This window comes from Peromyscus leucopus, chromosome X, assembly GCF_004664715.2.
Source record: "Peromyscus leucopus breed LL Stock chromosome X, UCI_PerLeu_2.1, whole genome shotgun sequence".
Lineage (NCBI taxonomy): Eukaryota > Metazoa > Chordata > Mammalia > Rodentia > Cricetidae > Peromyscus > Peromyscus leucopus.
This window is the reverse complement of record NC_051083.1, coordinates 62,721,351-62,741,320: the sequence shown is the minus strand read 5'-3', so window position 1 is coordinate 62,741,320 and position 19,970 is coordinate 62,721,351. Positions and strand designations below refer to the sequence as shown.

The window sequence follows — 19,970 nt, the reverse complement described above, 5'->3', positions numbered from 1 at the left end:
ACAAGTCCTGCACACTTCTGCAGGCACCGAATACAAATGCCAAATCAACCAGACAAAGGACAAGGACACAACAACATAAAACATAGATTGAGCTTGCTTTTACCTCCAACTGGCTGAGTGGGGGTCCGGAGGCACCCCAAAAATCTCGGTGGAACCTCCAAATGTTGGACCCCAAAGTTTAGGGTCTCAAGTGGGCACCCCAAGAACCCAGACTCCAGTCTAGTTGATGCAACAGCATGAGGATTTTATTATTGAAGCTTCTGTACAGAAGGGCAAACTCTGCTCCTAAGAGCAAGAGCCGCATCTTACTGCAGCCACATGGGGGTTTTTAAAGGAGAAACCCACAAAAGCCATAAGGTTACAATTCCCATACAATTTCGTTTCACAAGATCATGGTCTGGTCACAGAGTGATCACAGAGGGGGTACAGTTACGTCAACAGGTACATTCTTCCTGAAACCTCAAGGGGGGTATCAGGGTAGGTGGGAGTGGAGTTTACACAAAGGTCACAGTGGTCCTTCCTGGAACACCTGCAACTATCCCAGTCATAGTTGAGCACATCACTTAACAGAAATCTTTTTACACTGTTACATTGTGGCAGGTTGAATAATGGCTGAGTCAGGTGGCCCTTGGAACTAGTTTTTTAGTTTCTCATTTCCTGGTGCTTGAAGTTTCTCTTTTCCTGAAGCTTGGGGGTATAAGCCTGAAGGGCTAGGGTCTTTCAGTTCATAGGTATCATAGCTGAGTAAGGCTATTTGTTGCTTCCCTTCTGGTACCATGAAAGCTAGTCCTCACAGATGGGGCATTCAAGTCATTTCCTGCTCAGGGGGTGTCTTTAGCAATCTGAGGTGTAACCAAAGACAACAGCAATAGGCTGTATGCTTTGGGAATCTCTTGAACAGCTCTGACCAACAACTTAAAAGTGGGCTTCTTGTGCCTGGTATCAGATTTTTTTTTAAGGTAGTCTTTGGCTCTTGGAGGGAGCTCTATCAGGCAAGAAAAGAAAAGTTCATTAATTGTGTGTGTGTAGGGGGGAGATGTAGCAGCCTCTTCTCCGAACCACCCCTTTGCCTCCGGACTTCTCTAGGGCCAGCAGCCACCCGACCTGGGGCCCAGAGCCACGGGCTTAGCTGATGACCATGGGCTCGGTGTCCAACCAGCAGTTTGTAGGTGGCTGCGCCAAGGCAGCGGAGAAGGCGCCCGAGAAGGCACCGGCTGACACGGCCTGGACGGCAGACAAGCCGCAGCTGCTGCACCGGGCATCGTCGTCTGTAAGTGGTTCAACGTGCGCATGGGGTTCGGCTTCCTTTCCATGACTGCCCTCGCCGGGGTCGCGCTCGACCCACCCCTCACCTTGGACATCTTTGTGCACCTGAGTAAGCTGTACATGGAAGGTTTCCAGAGCCTCAAGGAGGGTGAGGCAGTAGAGTTCAAGAAGTCTGCCAAGGGTCTGGAATCCATCTGTGTCACTGGCCCTGGTGGAGTGTTCTGTATTGGGAGTGAGCGGCGGCCAAAGGGGAAGAACACACAGAAACAAAGATCTAAAGGTGATGTATAACTGTGGTGGTCTAGACTACCATGCCAAGGAATGCAAGCTGCCGCCCCAGCCCAAGAAGTGCCACTTTTGCCAAAGCATCAACCATATGGTGGCCTCATGCCCACTGAAGGCCCAGCAGGCCCTCACTTCTCAGGGGAAGCCTGCCTACTTCCGGGAGGAAGAGGAAGAGATCCACAGCCCTGCCCTGCTCCCAGAAGCCCAGAATTGAGGCCCAGGAGTGGGGGCTATTCTTTTGTTATTGGGGGGTTTCAAGGAGGAGGCATCAATCGGCAGAATGGAGAAAGTGGGATGGGGTGGGTTGCGGGTAGCTGGCATTGCCATGTTTCTCAGGCCGGGGTTCCCAGTATCATCCTGTCTTCCCTTCGTGGGGGAAAGGGAGAGTCAATGGAAACTCCAACCATACTTTAATCTACATGCAAGTCAAGGCTTTTGTGGGGAACCACGCTAGAACCTGCATGCCTTAGCTGAGGCTTGAACCCACAACGACATGCTTTTGAAAGTGGCTGGGATAGGAAAGTCCTTCTGTAGAAGGCTGTGTGATATTTCCCTGCCAGACAGGGTGTGAAACAAGTGTAAAACCACATCAATGAACCTAACCCTCCAGCTACTACGTTCTGTGGGAGGGACTCGCAGGAGCCAGGTAAGGGTTTTCTTTCCACATCTTGCTTACTCATAACCCAGTCCTGGGGTGCGGTGCTGGGAACAGTGTCCAGCAGTGGGTTGTGATGACAGGCAGAGGGTAGTTGGGCAGGGGGACAGTTACAAACCTACTGTGCTCCCTCCCTCCCAGCCCTTTCTGGGCCAATGTGATTTTAATTTATTTGCGCCCTTGGGTAACCGCACCTTGGGTCCCACTTCCTCCAGGATGCCAACTGCACTGTCTGTGTGCGAATGACATATCTTGTGTGTTTTAGTTTTTTTCCTTAATATAAATAATGGGTTTGTATTTCTGTATATTTTAATCTTAAGGCCCTCATTCCTGCACTGTGCTCTCAGGTACAAAAGCAATCTCAGGGATAAGTCCAAGCAGCTCCAGGTCTGAGCAGCAGGAATACTTTTTGTTTAGATCACCATGGAGACCAACCATTGGAGTGCACAGCCTATTAAACTACCTCATTTTTGCCAATTACAGATGGCTTTTCTGCCATATAGTTCTTAAAACCTCTGTCCACCTTAAAATGTCTCACAGGAGGCTAGGTTTTAATTAAGCTACCCATGACTTGATCTCACTTTTTTGGGCAAAAGATAGGAAATTAGTCTACACAGGAAAAGATGGTACAGAGATGTCAAAAGGTTGGGCCAGGTGAAAGGCACAAGAGTCATTTTCCATCCCAAATCCATCCTTCACCAGATTTGTCTAACTCTGCCACACACAGCAGGGTGTGAGTGTGAGTATGTGGTGTGTGTGTGTGTGTGTGTGTGTGTGTTGGTTTTTTTAAATGCAAATTTATGAGGATGAGGGTTTTTTTGTTTGTTTGTTTGATTGTTTTTAGATACTGGGATTGAACCTTGGGCCTCATTTGTGCTAGGATGTGTCCTGCCACTGAGTTCTCCTGGTAAGGATGCAACCTAAGACCAACACCCTTAGTCCCACACTGTGCTGTCTAGGGATGGGGACGTGAAACAAGGACTCGAATCCTTAGTCTTTCACAACCTTGGCTTCCAGAGGGACTCTAGGAGTGTGGGCCTCTGTGGCAAGTGTCCTGTCCTGCTGCAGTGTCATGGTTGGTAGCTAAAGGAGAAAAGGGGGTTTCGTTTACATGCTGTGAGATCACCGCAAACCTACCTCACCGTGTTGAAATGGGACAAATGCAATAGAGCACATTGGGTGGGGTGTGTCTGATCCTGGTTCCTTGTCTCCCCCAAATGCTGCCCCCCTCTAGTTATTGTAGTCGTCTGGCCTTTGTAGGACTTCACTGTCTGAGTTGGTGATTGCTAGGTGGCCTCGTTGTGTAAATATAATGTGTTGGTCTTCATGTTGTTTTGGGGTTTTGTTGTTTACAAAACTTTTTGTATTGAGAGAAAAATAGCCAAAGCATTTTTGACAGAAAGTTCTGCACCAGATGACAGCATGAAACCTAAAGGTGGGGTCCTCTTCTCAAAGTGAACCTCTGGAACCATGGTTCCCCTTCTGTTCTCTTCCCGTCTCCCGTTTTGGACCACATTCTCTGACCTTAAAACAACTCCTATACCACCCTCTTCTCCCTCATAAGAAAACTTACACACATTTCCTTCTTGGAATGTCTCTACAACTCTTGAATGACCCACGTAAAAATTCTGAAGAAGCCAGGAACCTCACTCACCCCTTGTTCCCAGACTCAGTCAAGAGTTTTGGTTGGTTGTTTTGAGACAGGGTCTCACTCAGTAACCCAGGTTAGCCCCAGATCCTGGGCTATCCTCCTGCCTTAGCCTCCTCAGTGCCGGGCTTGCAGGTGAGCCGCTTCTCCCTGGCAAGACCATTTCTTGGTGTGATTCACCTTTGGATGGATCAAACCAACTTAGTCTATAACCCTTAGGTAGAGAGAAGCAATTGTGGGGCCTTCCATCTGAAGACCAGAAAAGGAATATGAATGTATAAGTCAAGTCACTCAGGAACTTAATGCCGGTGCAAGAAACTTATGTCAAAGTGGCCACAAGATTGTTACTAGGAGATGGACGAATGTAACTCCATGTTTACGGCTAGAAACCAAAGCTTTGTGAGAAATCTTGAATTTATGGGGAGGGCAGGTGGGGAAAGTGTGTACTTGTCTGTCCTTTCTCTGATCCCTTCTCTGTCCTGAACTGCAGGAGACTGAGCCCCTCAGGCTTTGGTGGCCCCACCACTGGGGTGTTTCATTGTTGATTTTTTTTTTTCTGTACCCGGGTACTTATATTCCTATCGTATAATCATTTTGTAACACATGCTAACTTTCCCTTCCCTTCTTCCCTGGGAAAATAAAGACTTATTGGTACTCAAAAAAAAAAAAAAAAAAGGAAAGTTCATTAAAACTATATATGTATGTTTATACACAGAATCACATGTATTGTAGGGTTTTTTGGTAAATAGTTAATAGTATGATTCCTTGTGGCTTTTTCAGATATATTTATTGTATTTTACCCAGCTCCTGACTTCTCATGTTTAGCACCTTTCCCCTTTCCTACAGAGCCTCTCCTTCCCCATTTCCCTGATCAGATTACTTGTGTCCTGCTGTTCCTTTTTTTCCTCCTCCCACCTTCTTCTGTATTTACTCCCATCCCCCTCTTTCAGGAGCCCTTTCCCCATTTCCCTGATCAGATCACTTGGACCCTGCTTTCCCCTCTCTAGTGCTCCCCAGCCCACCTACCTTGGCAACAATCCTATTTAACTTTGCTGGTTTCTGTAGTTACTTCAGGCTATGTACTTCCATCTGAAGATTTGGAGCTAGGAGCCGCTAATAAGAGAGAACATGTGTTATTTGTCTTTCAGGGTCTGGGTTACCTCACTCAATACAACCTTTTCTAGTTCCATCTATTTACTTGCAAAGTTCACTATTTTATTTCTCTTTACAACTGAGTAGTATTCCATAATGCATATGTACCACATTTTCTTTTCTTTTTTCTTCTTCATTTTTCTTTATTAAGAAATTTTCTACTCACTCCACATACCACACACAGTTCTCCTTCCTCCCTCCTCCTACCCTCCAGCCCTCTCTCCCAAGCCACCCTGCATCCCCACATCCTTGGTTGTAGAACATTTAGGTTATTTCCATCTCCTATTAAGAAAAGAGCAGCAGTGAACATGGCTGAACAAGTATCTGTGGAGTAGGATGTTGAGTCCTTTGGGAAATGACAAGGAGCAGGATACTGCCTTTTGGTAGATTTATTTTTAGTTTTTGAGAGTTCTCCACACCAATTTCCATAGTGGCTGTGCCAATCTGCAATCCATCAACAGTGAATGAGGGGTCCTTTCTCCTTGCATCCCCTCCAGCATTTGTTGTCAGTTCTTCTGTTGATCTTTGACACTCTGGCTTGGCTAAGATGAAATCTCAAAGTTGTTTGACTTGTGTTTCCTTAATTTCTAGTGATGATGAATTTTTTTGAGATATCTCTTAGTCATTCTATTTTGTCTTTTTTTTTTTTTTTTTAAAGAACTTTCTATTCAGATCCCAGGCTCTTTTTTGGGGGGAAGGGGTCACTGTTTTTGGCCCTTTGATTTTTGAATTCTTTGTAGATTCTGGATATTAAACCTTTGTCAAGTGTATATCTGGCAAAGATTATCTCCCATTCTGTGGGCTTCCCCTTTACCTAGGTGACTGTTCCTTTAGCTGTGCAGAAGCTTTATAGTGTTCTGAAGTCTCACTTGACAATTGTTGGCCTTAATTCTTAGGCCAATGGAGTCCTATTCAGGAAGAAGTCCTTTCCTACACCTAAATCATATGGATACCACCTATGCTGTCTTTTAGCAGTTTCAGGGCTTGAGGTTTGAGGTTTAGGTCATTGACCCATTTTGAGTTAGTTTCTGTGCAAAGTGATAGATAGATACGGGTCTAATTTCATTCTCTTGCATGTGGGCATCCAGTTTCCCCAGCAACATTTGTTGGAGATTCTTTCTTTTCTCCAGCACATGTTTTTGGGCATCTTTGTCAAATATTAAGTGGCTGGAGTTATGTGTGCTCATGTTTAGGTCTTTGATTTTGTTCCATTGGTCTATATGTCTGTTTTTGCGCCAACAACATATTGTTTATTACTATGGGTCTGTAATATATCTTAAGATCTGAAATTGTAATTCCTCTAGCATTGTGTTTATTTTCTTTCAGAATTGTTTTGCCTATCTGGGGTATTTTGTGGATCCATAGGAATTTTAGGACACTTTTTTTCTTCTATTTCTGTGAAGAACAAGATAGTGATTTTGATCAGGATTGCATTGAATCAGTAAATAGCTTTTGGTAGAGTTATCATTTTCACAATATTAATTCTACTAATCCATGAGCATGGAATGTCTTTCCATATTCTAGTGCCTTTCTCTATCTCATTTTTGGACATTTAAAGTTTTCATTGTAGATGTCATTCACTTCCTTGGTCAGGCTCATTCTTAGATACTTTGTTTTCGTTGTAGCTGTTGTGAGTGGAAGTGTTCCCACAATCTCCTTCTCTCCATGTTTGTTGGTGGTGAATAGAAAAGCTATGCTTTTTGCAAGTTAATTCTATATCCTGCCACATTGCTGAACTTGCTTGTCATGTCTAGAAGTTTTCTAGTAGAACTGTTGTGATCTCTAGTATATAATATCATATCATCTGCAAATGGGGATAGTCTAACCTTTTCCTTCCTTATTTATATATCCCTTTAATTTTTTTCTCATACCTTTGTCTTGCCTTGTTCCAATGAGTGCTCTGAGCACAATGTTGTAAAGGAACGGGGATAGTGGACAGCCCTGTCTCTTTCCTGACATCAATGGGATTTCTTTGAGCTTCTCCCCATTTAGGATCATGTTGGCTGTGGGTTTCTTGTATATAGATTTTACTGTGTTCTTTCTAGCCCTAAATTCTCTAGGACTTTAATCATGAAGGCATGGTGGATTTTATCAAAGACTTTCTCTGAATCTATTAGGATGATCAGTGATTTCATCTTCAAGTTCATTTGTAGGGTTTACTACATTTATTGACTTGCATATATTGAACCATCCTTGCATTTCAGGGATAAAGCCAACTTGTTCACAGTGTATAATATTTTTGATGTATAATTGCATTCTGTTTGCAAGTATTTTATTGAGTATTTTTAATTCTATGTTCATCAGGGATATTGGCCTGTTGTTTTCCTTTTGTTCTGGTTGTTTTGTTGTGTCTTTACATAGTTTAGATAATAGAATGATACTGGCTTCATAGAAGGAATGCTTCTTCTGTTTCTATTTTTTAAAAATAGTTTAAGAAGAACTGGCTGTAGATCTTCTTTGAATGTCAGGTAGAATTCTGCTGTGAATCTGTCTGGTCCTGGAATTTTTTGTATTTGTTTTTGTTTTTTTGAGACAAGGTTTCTCTGTATAATAGCTCTGGCCTTTCTACAACTTTTTGTAGACCATTCTGGCCTCAAACTCACAGAGATCCATCTGCCTCTGTTAGTCTAATGGGTTTTCCTTTATATGTGATTTGCGTTTTTTTTCTCTTGCAAATTTCAATACACTTTCTTTGTTATGTATACTTAGTGTTTTGCTGTAGGGATTTTCTTCTCTGATCTTGTCTATTTTGTGTTTGATGTATTTCTTGTATTTGTATGGGTGTGCCTTTCCTTAGTTTGGTGAATGTTTTTTTTTCTATGATCTTGTTGTAGCTACTACTATGCCATTGTCTTGGGATTCTTCTCCCTCACCTATGCCTATAATTCAAAGGTTTGTTTTCATGATGTCCCACATATTCTGTGTGTTCCTTTCCTATTTTTTATTTTTATTGTTTATTTGTCCCAGTTCCTCCACTTTATCTTCTAGTCCTGATATCTTATCTTCTGCTAGATTAATTCTACTTGTAAAGCTTTCCTTTGAGTTTTCTAGTTGAGTTACTGGGTCTTTCAATTCCACCCTAGGTCCCCTAGTGATACTAGAAGGAAAAGCCCAACCCAAGGAGGTTAATTACACACATAAAAACACAGGCAATAAATAATCTCACACTAGCAAAGCCCAAAGAAGGGAAACACACACACACACACACACACACACACACACAACAACAACAGCTACAAAAATAACAGGAATCAACAACCATTGGTCATTGATATCTTTCAATATCAATGGACTCAATTACCCGACCCCCCCAAAAAAAAAACCACAGACTAACAGAATTGGTGCATCACACTTAAGTTGGGCAAGGCAAACCAACAGAAGGAAAAGAGCACCAAGAGAAGGCACAAGAATCAGAGACCCACTCATTTACACACTCAGAAATCCCATAAAATCATTAAACTGAAGGCTATAATATATACACAGAAAACCTGGTGCAGACCCATGTAGGACCTATACTTGCTTTAGTCTCTGTGAGTTCATATGAGCTTTACTCAGTTGATTAGAGGAACTTGTTTCCTTGTTTTCTCCATCCTCTCTGGTTTCCATACTCCTGCCTCCTTTTCCAAGGGGTTCCATGAGTTCTGAGGGAAGGGATTTTATGGAGACATCCCATTTAGAGCTGAGTGTGCTAAGGTCTCTCTCTCTCTCTGCATAATATCTGGCTATGGTCACTACATTTGTTCCCTTCTGATGCAGGAGGAAGCCTCTCTGATGGCTGAATAAGGCACTGATCTATGAGTATAGCAGAATAGGAGTCATTTTACTTTTACTCTCTCTTTTTTAAAGAACAGTATTGCTTGGTTTAAGCCTAGGTCTCTAGGCCTCTGGGCTATTTAGTCTCTTCCCAAGCAGTGTCAGGTTCCATCTCATGAAGTGGCCTTAAGTCAAATCAGACATTGGTTGGTTACTCTCACAAGCTTTGTGCCACCATTGCTCTAACATATTTTATAGGTAGGGCAGAATGTAGATCCAAAGGGTTTGTGGCTGGGTCAGTGTTACTAGTTCTCTTTTGGTAGCCTACAGAGTACCTTCCTATACCAAAGACACTAGAATATGGGGGTGAAGGTTCTATCTAGCACTAGCTTGAACTCTCCATGTTCCATGAGTTGTGCGGGTGTTGTCTTCAGCAATGTGGCCTTGCTGTCACTTTGTGGAGAGCAACCTATTGTCTTGGCTACAGCTAGATTTAGAGATTTCCATGGCCAACAATTCAATTAGATGTAGCCTAGTCCCAGTACTGGATGTTTTGTTTGATGACAAGGGATGGATATTTGGGACTCTGTCTCCTTCATTCTTTGGAGACTTCATTAGGATATCCATATATTTTAAGAAGTTTAGGTTTCCATCAGTCTAGGTTTCCATACCATGCCTCAAACGCCAGTCATTTCTAGCAGTCTCTCTCCACAATTCCTCCCTCAACCCCAACTCCCTTCTCCTTCCCTACTGGATCCTGCCATTCCAATCTCCCCTCCATTTCCAATCCATCCATAAAATCTAATCTATTTCTTTCTCTCAGAGAGATCTGTGTGTCCCCCCACCCCAGTCCCTTCCTCTATACCTAAACTTTCTGGGTCTGTGGATTGTAGCTTGGTTATCATTTATTTAATGGCTAATATCCACACACAGTGAATACATACCATATTTGTATTTCTGGGTTTGGGTTACCTCACTCAGTATGATTTTTTCAAGTTTCATCCATTTGTCTATAAATTTCCTGATGTCATTGTAGCACGAATCTTAGAAGGTCTTATTAATAAAATCAAACCTGAAGCTAGTTATTGGGGTGAATGTTGGATGATCAGAGAATCAGAACAAGCCACAGCCACCTTATCTTGCCAATTCCTCAGCTGATCCTGTTTCCTCAGACTGGAAGCCTCTGAGTCCTCATCCAGAATGAATCTCAGTTGAACTGCTTCTCAAAAGCCTGAAAGCTTAACCAGCTCTAGTTCCTGGTCTTCATGCCTTAAATGCCTTTCTGCTTTCTGCCATCATTCCCTGGGATTAAAGGCTTGTGTTGCCATGCCTGGCTGTTTTCAGTGTGGCTTTAAACTCACAGAGATCCAGGCAGATCTCTGCCTCTGGAATGCTAGGATTAAAGGTGTGTGTGCCACCATTTTCTGGCCTCTATATCTAGTGGCTGTTCTGTTCTTTGACCCCAGATAAGTTTATTGGGGTGCACAATATTTTGGGGAACACAATATCACCACATGTTATTGTTTTTTAACAGCTGAGTAATACTCCATTGTGTAAATATACCATATTTTCTATATCTATTCTTCTGTGGAGGGACATCTAGGTTGTTTCAAGTTTCTTGATTAATTAATTCTTAATTAATTTTCCTGATTAAATTATGTCTTTAAACTCCCTTTGTCCCTCACCACCTATGGCAGGCAGGAGAACTGACATAGCACCTCACCAACTGCAGCCCTAGGGAGAGCAGGTCCTGCACCTTGGCTGGGCAGCACAATGGAACTGATCCTGTTGATAGGGATAGGGGTGAGCTGGTTCCAAGAATGTGAGTGTGGGAGATCTGGCCTCACCCCTCATCTGCCATACAGTGGTATGAACAAAGGGGAGATGTTTCCCCAACTCCTCACCACCTGTGGCAGGTGGGAGATGTGGGCCTGAGGTCTTCAGAACCAGTGAGCTGGCCCAGCATCTCACTAGCTGCAGCACTTGGGAGAGCAGGCCCTGCACCTCACCTGGACAGCAAAGTGGAGCTGATCCTGCTGGTGATGGTGTGGGTGAGCCGACCCTGAGGGCATAAGCATGGGAGAGTTAGCCCCACTTCTTATCTGACATGCAGCAAGGACAGGGGAGAGATGCCCCTCTTTTGCTCCTCAACCCTCGCTACCTACAGCACTCAAGAGAGCAGGCCTTGCACCTCACCTGGGCACCACAACAGTACTGACGCTGCAGGTTGGGGCATGGGTGAACCTGCCCTGAGTTTGTGAGAGTGAGAGAGCTAACCCTGCACCCCTTGTCTGCCATGTGGTAGTGAGGGAGAGGGAAAGATGCCCATTCTATCATCCACCCCATCTGTGACCTGCTAGAGCATGTGAAGGGACCAGCCCTGCAGACTCAAAGTTGCAAGATCTCCATGACACAGGATAACAACAGGATATCCAAGAGGAGCCCCAGTGAGGGCCCAGTATTGATGATATAGCAAAAATCAGAGCCAGAGTAATAACTCATCGCAATGAACACTTGCAAATAATAATATATGGACTAAAGGGTATACTGTGTGACTCACTGTGTCATACTACAGCTTCCATGATGAAATTTTCCTTTTCTTTTCTTTATCTTGTTTTATCCTGGGGTGGGGGGAGGTTGCAAGGGTAGAAGGCAGATGGGAAGGGATGAGAAGAGGAGTGGGATTGAGATGCATGATCTGCAAAGAATCAATAAAAATTAAATTTAGAAAAAAATTCTGTCCTCAAGTCTTAGATTGTCTCTTTTCCATAGCCTTATGCTTGTGTTTATTCTAATACTATGCTGTTTTTATTACTATTGCTTTGCAGTACAACTAGAAATTGGGAATAGTGAGGCCTCCAGTAGTTCTTTTATTGTTTAGGATTATTTTTATCTGTCCTGGGTATAGTTGTTTGTTTTGCTCTGTTGGGGGCCCTCCACCTAGCTCCCAAATAAATACATGGAGACTTATTCTTACTTATGAATGCCTGGCCTTAGCTTGGTTTGTTTCTAGCCAGTTGCCTCTTGGATTTTTACCTTTCTCTATTTTATATATCTTTCTTTCCTTCTTACTCTGTGGCTGGCTGGGTGGCTGGTCCCTGGTGTCCTCCTCTCCTTCTCCTTTTCTAGCTCTTCCTCTTCTCCTCTTTCTATTTATTCTTTCTGCATGCCAACCTTGCCTATCCCTCTCTCCTGCCTGGCTATTGGCTGTTTAGCTCTTTATTAGACCAATCAGTGTTTTAGATAGGCAAAGTAACAGAGCTTTATAGAGTTAAACAAATGCAACATAAAAGAATGCAACACATCTTTGCACCATTAAATAAAGATTCCACAGCCTAAAAGCATGTAACACATCTTTAACTAATATTCCACAACACCTAGAGTTTTTTGTTTTTTGTTTTTGTTTTTGTTTTTTTGTTTTGTTTTTCCATATGAAGCTGAGAATTGTTCTTTCAAGATCTGTGAAGAATTGCACTAGAATTTTGATGGGGATTGCATTGTTTTGCAGGATGGCCATTTTAACTATGTTAATTCTACTGATCCATGATCACTGGAGATCTTTCCATCTTCTGATATCTTCTTCAATTTCTGTCTTCAAAGACAAATTTATGTTACAAGTTTTTCACTTGCTTGGTTAGAATTACCCCAAGATATTTTATATTATTTGAGGCTTTTGTAAAAGGTATTGTTTCCCTGATTTATTTGTAAGCCTGTCTGTAGCAAGAATTCTATTTGGCCTTAATAATAAAAACCCAGAGTCAGATATTGGGGTAAGTGCTGAAAGATAAGAGAAGTAAAGGAGCCAGCCACTAGAGAGAATTCTCACTGCTACCAAATCCTCAGACCAAAAGAGCCAAGCTCCTGTCTCTACCCCGCCTTAGCACTTCCTCTCTCCACCTCCATATCACTTCCTGTTTACTCCTCCCAAGTAATAGGATCAAAGGCCCGAGATCCCAAGTGCTAGGATTAAAGGTATGTGCCACTGCTGCCTGGCCTCTAGTGGCTAGCTCTGCACTCTGATTTCCAGGCAAGCTTTATTTGTTAGAGCACAAACAAAATATCACCACACCTGTCATTTGTATATAGAAGGGCTACTGATCTTTGTGAGTTAATTTTGTATTCAGGTACTTTTCTGAAAGTGTTTATCAGCTGTAGGAGTTCTCTGGTGGAATTTTTAGGGTCACTTATGTATACTTATGTATCATATCATCTACAAATAAAGATATTTTGACTTCTTCCTTTCCTATTTGTATCCCTTTGATCTCTTTCAGTTGTCTTATTGTTCTAGCCAAAATATCAAGCACTATATTGAATAGACATGGACAGAGTGGTCAGCCTTGTCATGTTCCTGATTTTAGTGAAATTGCTTTGAGTTTTTCTCCATTTAAGTTGACTATGAAGTTGCTGTAAACTGTCTTTATTATGTTTAGGTATGTCCCTTGTATCCCTTATCTCTCCAAGACCTTTATCATGAAGGAGTGTTGTCAAAGGCCTTTTCTGCATCTAGTGAAATGATCATGTGTTTTTTTTCTTTCCATTTGTTTATATGGTAGATTAAAATTTTTGGTTTTCTTCTATTTATTTTTCTTTTCAAAATGACTTCTCCTCCTTCTCCTCCTTCTTTTTCTTCCTCCTCTTCCTCTTCTTCTTCTTGTTATTATTTTACATCCTGCCTGCAGTTTCCTCTCCCTCCTTTAATTCCAGTCCACACTTCCCACCTCCCCTCTGCCCCCCACCACCCACTCCTCCTGTTTCTGTACAGAAAAAGGCAGGCCTCCCATGGATATCAACCAAACATGGTATATCAAGTTGCAGTCCCCCCCCCCTTGTATTAAAACTGGACAAGGCAACCAGTATGAAAAATAGGATCTCAAAAGTCAGCAAGAGTCAGAGACAGCCTGCTTCCACTGTTAGGAGTCCCACAATAAGACCAGGCTAGACAGCTGTAGCATATATGCAGAGGGCCTAGCTCAGTCCCATGTAGGCTCCCTGGTTGTTGGTTCAGTCTCCGTGAGCCCCTATGAGCCCAGGTTAGTTGATTCTCTGGGTTTTCTTGTGATGTCCTTGGCCCCTTGGGATCCTACAATCCTTCCTCCCTCTCTTCAGCAGGATTCTCGAACTCTGCTTAATGTTTGGCTGTGGGTCTGCATCTGCTCCCATCAGTTGCTGGATGAAGCTTCTCTGATGACATTTGGGCTAGGCACCAATCTATGAGTATATCAGAATATCATTAGGCATCATTACATTGATTGTTTTTTTTTTTTTTTTTTTTTTGGCCAGTTGTGTTTGGTTCTACCCTAGGTCTCTGGGCCATCCGGCCTCTGGTTCTTGGCTCCAGGCAGTGTCAGGCATGAACTTCCTCTCATGGCATGTGTCTCAGGCTGGACCAGTCATTGGTTGGCCACTCCCACAATTTCTGCACCATCTTTACCCCAGCACATGTTATAGGCAGGACAAATTGTAGGCCAAAGGTTATGTGGCTTGGTTGGTGTCCCAATCCCTCTACTGGAAGTCTTGCCTGGTTACAGGAGAAGGTCAGTTCAGGCTAAGTATCCTTAACTGGAGTATTCCTTGTAGATTCCTGTGAGTTTCCATTGCACTAGGTTTCTACCTGTCTTAGTTAGGATTTCTATTGCTGTGATGAAACACCGTGACCAAAAGCAAGCTGGGGAGGAAAGGGTTTATTCAGCTTACACTTCTACATTGTTGTTCATCACTGAAGGAAGTCAGGACAGGAACTCAAACAGGGCAGGATCCTGAAGGCAGGAGCTGATGCAGAGGCTGTGGAGGGATGCTGCTAACTGGCTTGCTTCTCATGGCTTGCTCAGCCCATTTTCTTATAGTACTTGGGTCCTGGACCATCTGCTCAGGCATGGTACTACTCACCATGGGCTAGCCACCCCCTCCACCCATAGATCAGTAAATGAGAAAATGCCTTACAGCTGGATCTCATGGAGGCATTACCTCAACTGAGGCTTCTTCCTCTCTAATGACTCTAGCTTGTGTCAAGTTGACTCCCAAAATGAGCCAGTTCACTACCTTACCCTGAAATGACCCCCTTTTCCAGTCATCTTCTCCAGTACTCTCCCCTCCATTTGATCCCTCTTGTTCCCAACCCCATCTGCCCCCAGTCTACCCATGAAATCTATTCTATTTCCTCTTCCTGGGGAGATCCTTGCATCCCCTTGAACCTTCCCTATTACTTAGCTTCTTTGGGTCTGTGGATTGTAGCATGATTATCCTTTATTTTACAGCTAATATCAACTTATAAATGAGAACATACCATGTTTGTCATTCTGGGTCTGGGTTACCTCACTTGGGATGATTTTTTCTAGTTCCATCCATTTGCCTGCAAATTTCATGATGTCATTGTTTTTATCAGCTGAGAATTGGGGTACACCATGTGGTGTGGGTAGTAGAAGAAAGAAGGTACTCCCAAGATGAAATTTTAAGGCCTATGTGGCAGCAGGAAGGTCCAGCCTCTTCTGATGGACTGAACCCCAAACAGGCATACAAAGGATATTTATTGAAAGTTGCACAAAGTATTTCCTCATACCAAGGTCCCTAATCTTTTTTTCTTTAAATTTTTTTTATTCATTTTACATACCAACCACAGATTCCCCTCTCATCCCTCCTCCTGCTCCCCCTAAGCCTCTCCCCAACTCCCCCATCCTCTCCTCCAGAAGGGTAAGGCCTCCAATGGGGAGTCAGCAAAGCCTTGTACATTCAGTTGAGGCAGGACCAAGCCCCCCCCCCACCTGCATCAAAGGTGAGCAAAGCATCTGAAGTTCCCTAATCTTAATTTATATGTCTTACTGAAGGAGAGCATTGCATGCCTCCATGAATGACTCTAGTCCTTTATTATGTATCATGTGCAATACACTATAACACAAGAGCCTCAGGTGTGCCTGAGGTGTCTTGTGACCAAAGTCTTGGGATGGCTGTAAAGCCTTTTCAGCAAAACGATTACTGTTTTCCACAAGGATTCTTCAAGGTCAAAGTACTTCTAAAAAACAACTGTTCATTCTAATATCTACCCCATACAGTGATTCTGCTAAATTCCTACAACAGCTGAGTAATACTCCATTGTGTAACTGTACCACTTTTTTCCCCCCATTCTTTAGTTGAAGGACATCTAGGTTGTTTCCAGTTTCTGGCTATTGTGAATAAAGCTGCTATGAATATAGCTGAGCAAGTAAGTGTCCTGATGGTACGATGGAGTATCCTTTGTGTATATGCCCTAGAGTGGTATATCTGGGTCTTGAAGTCAATCAGTTCTCAATTTTATGAGAAACTGCCATGTTGATTTCCAAAGTGGCTGTACAAGTTTGCACTCCTACTAGCACAGGAAGAGTGTTCCCCTTGCTCCACTTCCTAGTCAGCATGAGCTATCACTTGTGTTTTTGATCTTAGCCATTCTGACAGGTGCAAGATGGAATCTGAGTCATTTTGATTTGCATTTCCCTGATGGCTAAGGATGTTGAACGCTTTTTAAAGTATCTCACAGCCATTTGAGATTCCTTTGTTGAGAATTATCTGCTTATATCTGTACTCTATTATTTAATTGGATTGTTTGGTTTGTTGATGTCTAATTTCTTGAGTTCTTTATATATTTGAAATTAGCCCTCTGTCAGATGTGGGGTTGGTGAAGGTCTTTTCCCATTATGTAGGCTGCTGTTTTGTCTTATTGACAGTGTCCTTTTCCTTACAGAAGCTTTCAGTTTCATGACCCATTTGTTAATTGTCAATTTTAGTATCTGTGCAATTGGTATTCTGTTTAGGAAGTTGTCTCCTGTGCTAATGCATTTAAGGCTACTTCCCACTTTCTCTTCTATGAGGTTCAGTGTATCTGGATTTATGTTGAGATCTTTGATTCACTTGGACTTGAGTTTTGTGCAGAGTGATAAATATAGATCTATTTGTGTTCTTCTACATGTCGTCATCCAGTTAGACCAACAACAATTGTTAAAAATGCTTTATTTTTTTCCATTGTATAATCTTGGCTTCTTTGTAAAAAATCAGGTGTCCATAGGTGTGTGGATTTATATCTGAGTCTTCAACTGGATTTTATCCACTTGTCTGTTTTTATGCCAATACCATGATTTTTGGTTTTTTTTTTTTTAACTATAGCTCTGTAGTAGAGCTTGAAATCAGGGGTGGTGATACCTCTGGAAGTTCTTTTATTGTACAGGATTGTTTTAGTTATCCTGGGTTTTTTGTTTTTCCATATGAAGTTGAGTATTGTTCTTTTAAGGTCTGTAAAGAATTGTGATAGAATTTTAATGGGGATTGCATTTGAATCTGTAGATTGCTTTTGATAAGATTTCCATTTTTACTATGTTAATCCTACTAATTCATGGACATAGGAGATCTTTCCATCTTCTGATATCTTCTTCAATTTCTTTATTCAAAGACTTTAAGTTTTTATCATATAGATCTTTCACTTGCTTGGATAAAGTTACCCCAAGCTATTTTTATATTATTTGTGGCTATTGTGAAGGGTGCTGTTTCCCTGATTTTTTTTTATCCAGCCTGTTTATCATTTGTATATAGGAGGGCTATAGATTGTTTTGTTAACTTTGTATCCAGCCACTTTGATGAAGGTGTTTGTCAGTTGTAGGAGTTCTCTGATAGAATTTTTGGGGTCATTTCTGTATACTATCATATTACCTGCAAATAGTGATACTTTGACTTCTTTCTTTCCAATTTGTATTTCCTTGATCTCTTTAGTTTTCTTATTGCTCTAGCTAGAACTTCAAATACTGTATTGAATAGATACAGAGAGAGTGGACAGCCTTGTCTTGTTCCTGATTTTAGTGAAAGTGCTTTAAGTTTCTCTCTATTTAATTTGATGTTGGCTATAGGCTTGTTGTATATTGCCTTTATTGCATTTAGGTATTTCCCTTGTATCCCTGATCTCTTGAAGTCTTTAATCATGAAGGGGTGTTGGATTTGTCAAAGGCTTTTCAGCATCTAATGAGATGATCATTTTTCTTTTAATTTGTTTATGTGGTGAATTATATTAACAGAATTTTGTATGTTGAACTATCTCTGCATCTCTGGAATGAAGGTAACTTGATCATGGTGGATGATCTTTTTGATATGTTCTTGGATTCTATTTGCCAGTATTTTATGAGTATTTTTGCATTAATATTCATGAGGGATATTTGTCTGTGATTCTCTTTCTTTGTTGCATCTTTGTGTGATTTGTGTATCAGAGTGATTGTAGCTTCATAAAAAGAATTTGGCAATGTTTTTATTTTGTGGAATGATTTGAAGAGTATTGGTATTAGCTCTTCTTTGAAAGTCTGGTAGAATTCTGTGTTAAAACTATCTGGCCCTGAGGGCTTTTTTTTTTTTTTTTTTGGTTGGGAGACTTTTAATGGCTGCTTCTATTTCCTTAGGAGTTATTAGTTTATTTACATTTTAATCTGATCTTGATTTAACTTTGTTTAGTGGTATCAATAATTTTGTCCATTTCTTTTAGATTTTCCAATTTTGTGGAGTAGTTTTTTGAAGTATGACCTAATGATTCTATAGATTTCCTCAGGGTCTGTTGTTATGTGCACCTTTTCATTTCTGGTTTTGTTGATTTGGATATTCTCTCTCTGCCTTTTAGTTTGGATGAGGGTTTATCTATTTTGTTGATTTTTTCAAAGAACCAACTCTTTGTTTCATTGATTCTTTGTATTTTTCTCTTTGTTTCTATTTTATTACTTTCAACCCTCTGTTTATTTCCTGTCTTCTTCTCCTCCTGAGTGTGTCTGCTTCTTTTTGTTTTAGAGATTTCAGGTGTGCTGTGAATTTAATAGCATGAGATATCTCCAAATTCTTCATGAAGGCACTTAATGCTATGAAGTTTCCTTTTAGCACTGCTTTCATTGTGTCCCATAAGTTTGGGTATGTTATGCATTCATTTTCATTGAATTCTAAGAAGTCTTAAACTTCTTTATTTCTTCCTCAACCCAGTGGTCAGGAAGGGTTGTCAGTAGAGAGTTGCTCAGTTTCTATGAGTTTGTGGGCTTTCTGTTGTTTTTGAAATCCAGCTTTAATCCATGGTAGTCTGATAAGATACAGGGAGTTATTTCAATTTTATTGAATCTGTTGAGACTTGCTTTGTGCTGAGTATATGGTCAATTTTAGAGACAATTTAATGAGGTGCTGAGAAGAGGGTATATTCTTTTGTGTTTGGGTGAAATGTTCTGTAGACATCTGTTAGGTCCATTTGATTCATAACATCTGTTAGTTTCCTTATTTTTCTGTTTAGGATCTGTCTGGATGACCTTTCCACTGGTGAGAATAGGGTGTTGAAGTCTCCCACTATTATTGTGTGATTTAATCTTTAGTAGTGTTTCTTTTACAAATGTGGGTGCCTTTATGTTTGGGACATAGACGTTCAGAGTTGAGACATCATCTTGGTGGATTTTTCCTTTGATGAGTATGAAATGACATTCCCCATCTTTTTTGATTAATTTTGGTTTGAGGTCTATTTTGTTATATATTAGGATAGCTAAACCAGCTTGATTCTTAGGTCCATTTGATTTGAAAATATTTTTACAACCCTTCACTCTGAGGTAATGTCTATTTTTGATATTGAGATGTGTTTGTTGTATGCAGCAGAAGGATGGATCCTGTTTTCATTAGCCTGTTTCTTTTTATTGGTGAATTGAATCTACTGATGTTGAGGGATATTAATGACCAATGATTGTTAATTCCTATTATTGTTGTTGGTAGTGTGTGTGTGTGTGTGTGTGTGTGTGTGTGTGTGTGTGTTTGCCTTCTTTAGGGTTTGCTAGTGTGAGATTATCTACTGCCTGTGTTTTTGTGGGTATAGTTAACTTCCTGGGGTTGGAGTTTTCCTTCTGGTATCTTCTGTAGGGCTCCCTTTGTGGATAGATACTGTTTGAATTTGACTTTTTCATGAAATATCTTGTTTTCTCCATCTATGGTGATGGACAGTCTTGCTGGGTATAGTAGTCTGGGCTGGCATCTGTGGTCTCTTAGAGTCTGCAAAAATCTGTCCAGGTCCTTCTGAATTTTAAGGTCTCCATTGAGAAGTCAGGTGTAATTCTAGGTCTTCCTTTATATGTTACTTGGCCCCTTTTCCCTTGCCACTTTTAATTTCTTTCTTTGTTCTATATGTTTACTGTTTTGATTATTATGTGGTGAGGCAATTTTCTTTTCTGATCCAATCTACTTTTTGTTCTATAA

General features: G+C 41.4%; 1 pseudogene; it reads left to right on the top strand.

Moving 5' to 3' along the window:
• Positions 1 to 1,005: 1,005 nt before the first annotated feature.
• LOC114708601 lies at positions 1,006 to 2,378 on the top strand (annotated as a pseudogene).
• Positions 2,379 to 19,970: the final 17,592 nt, after the last annotated feature.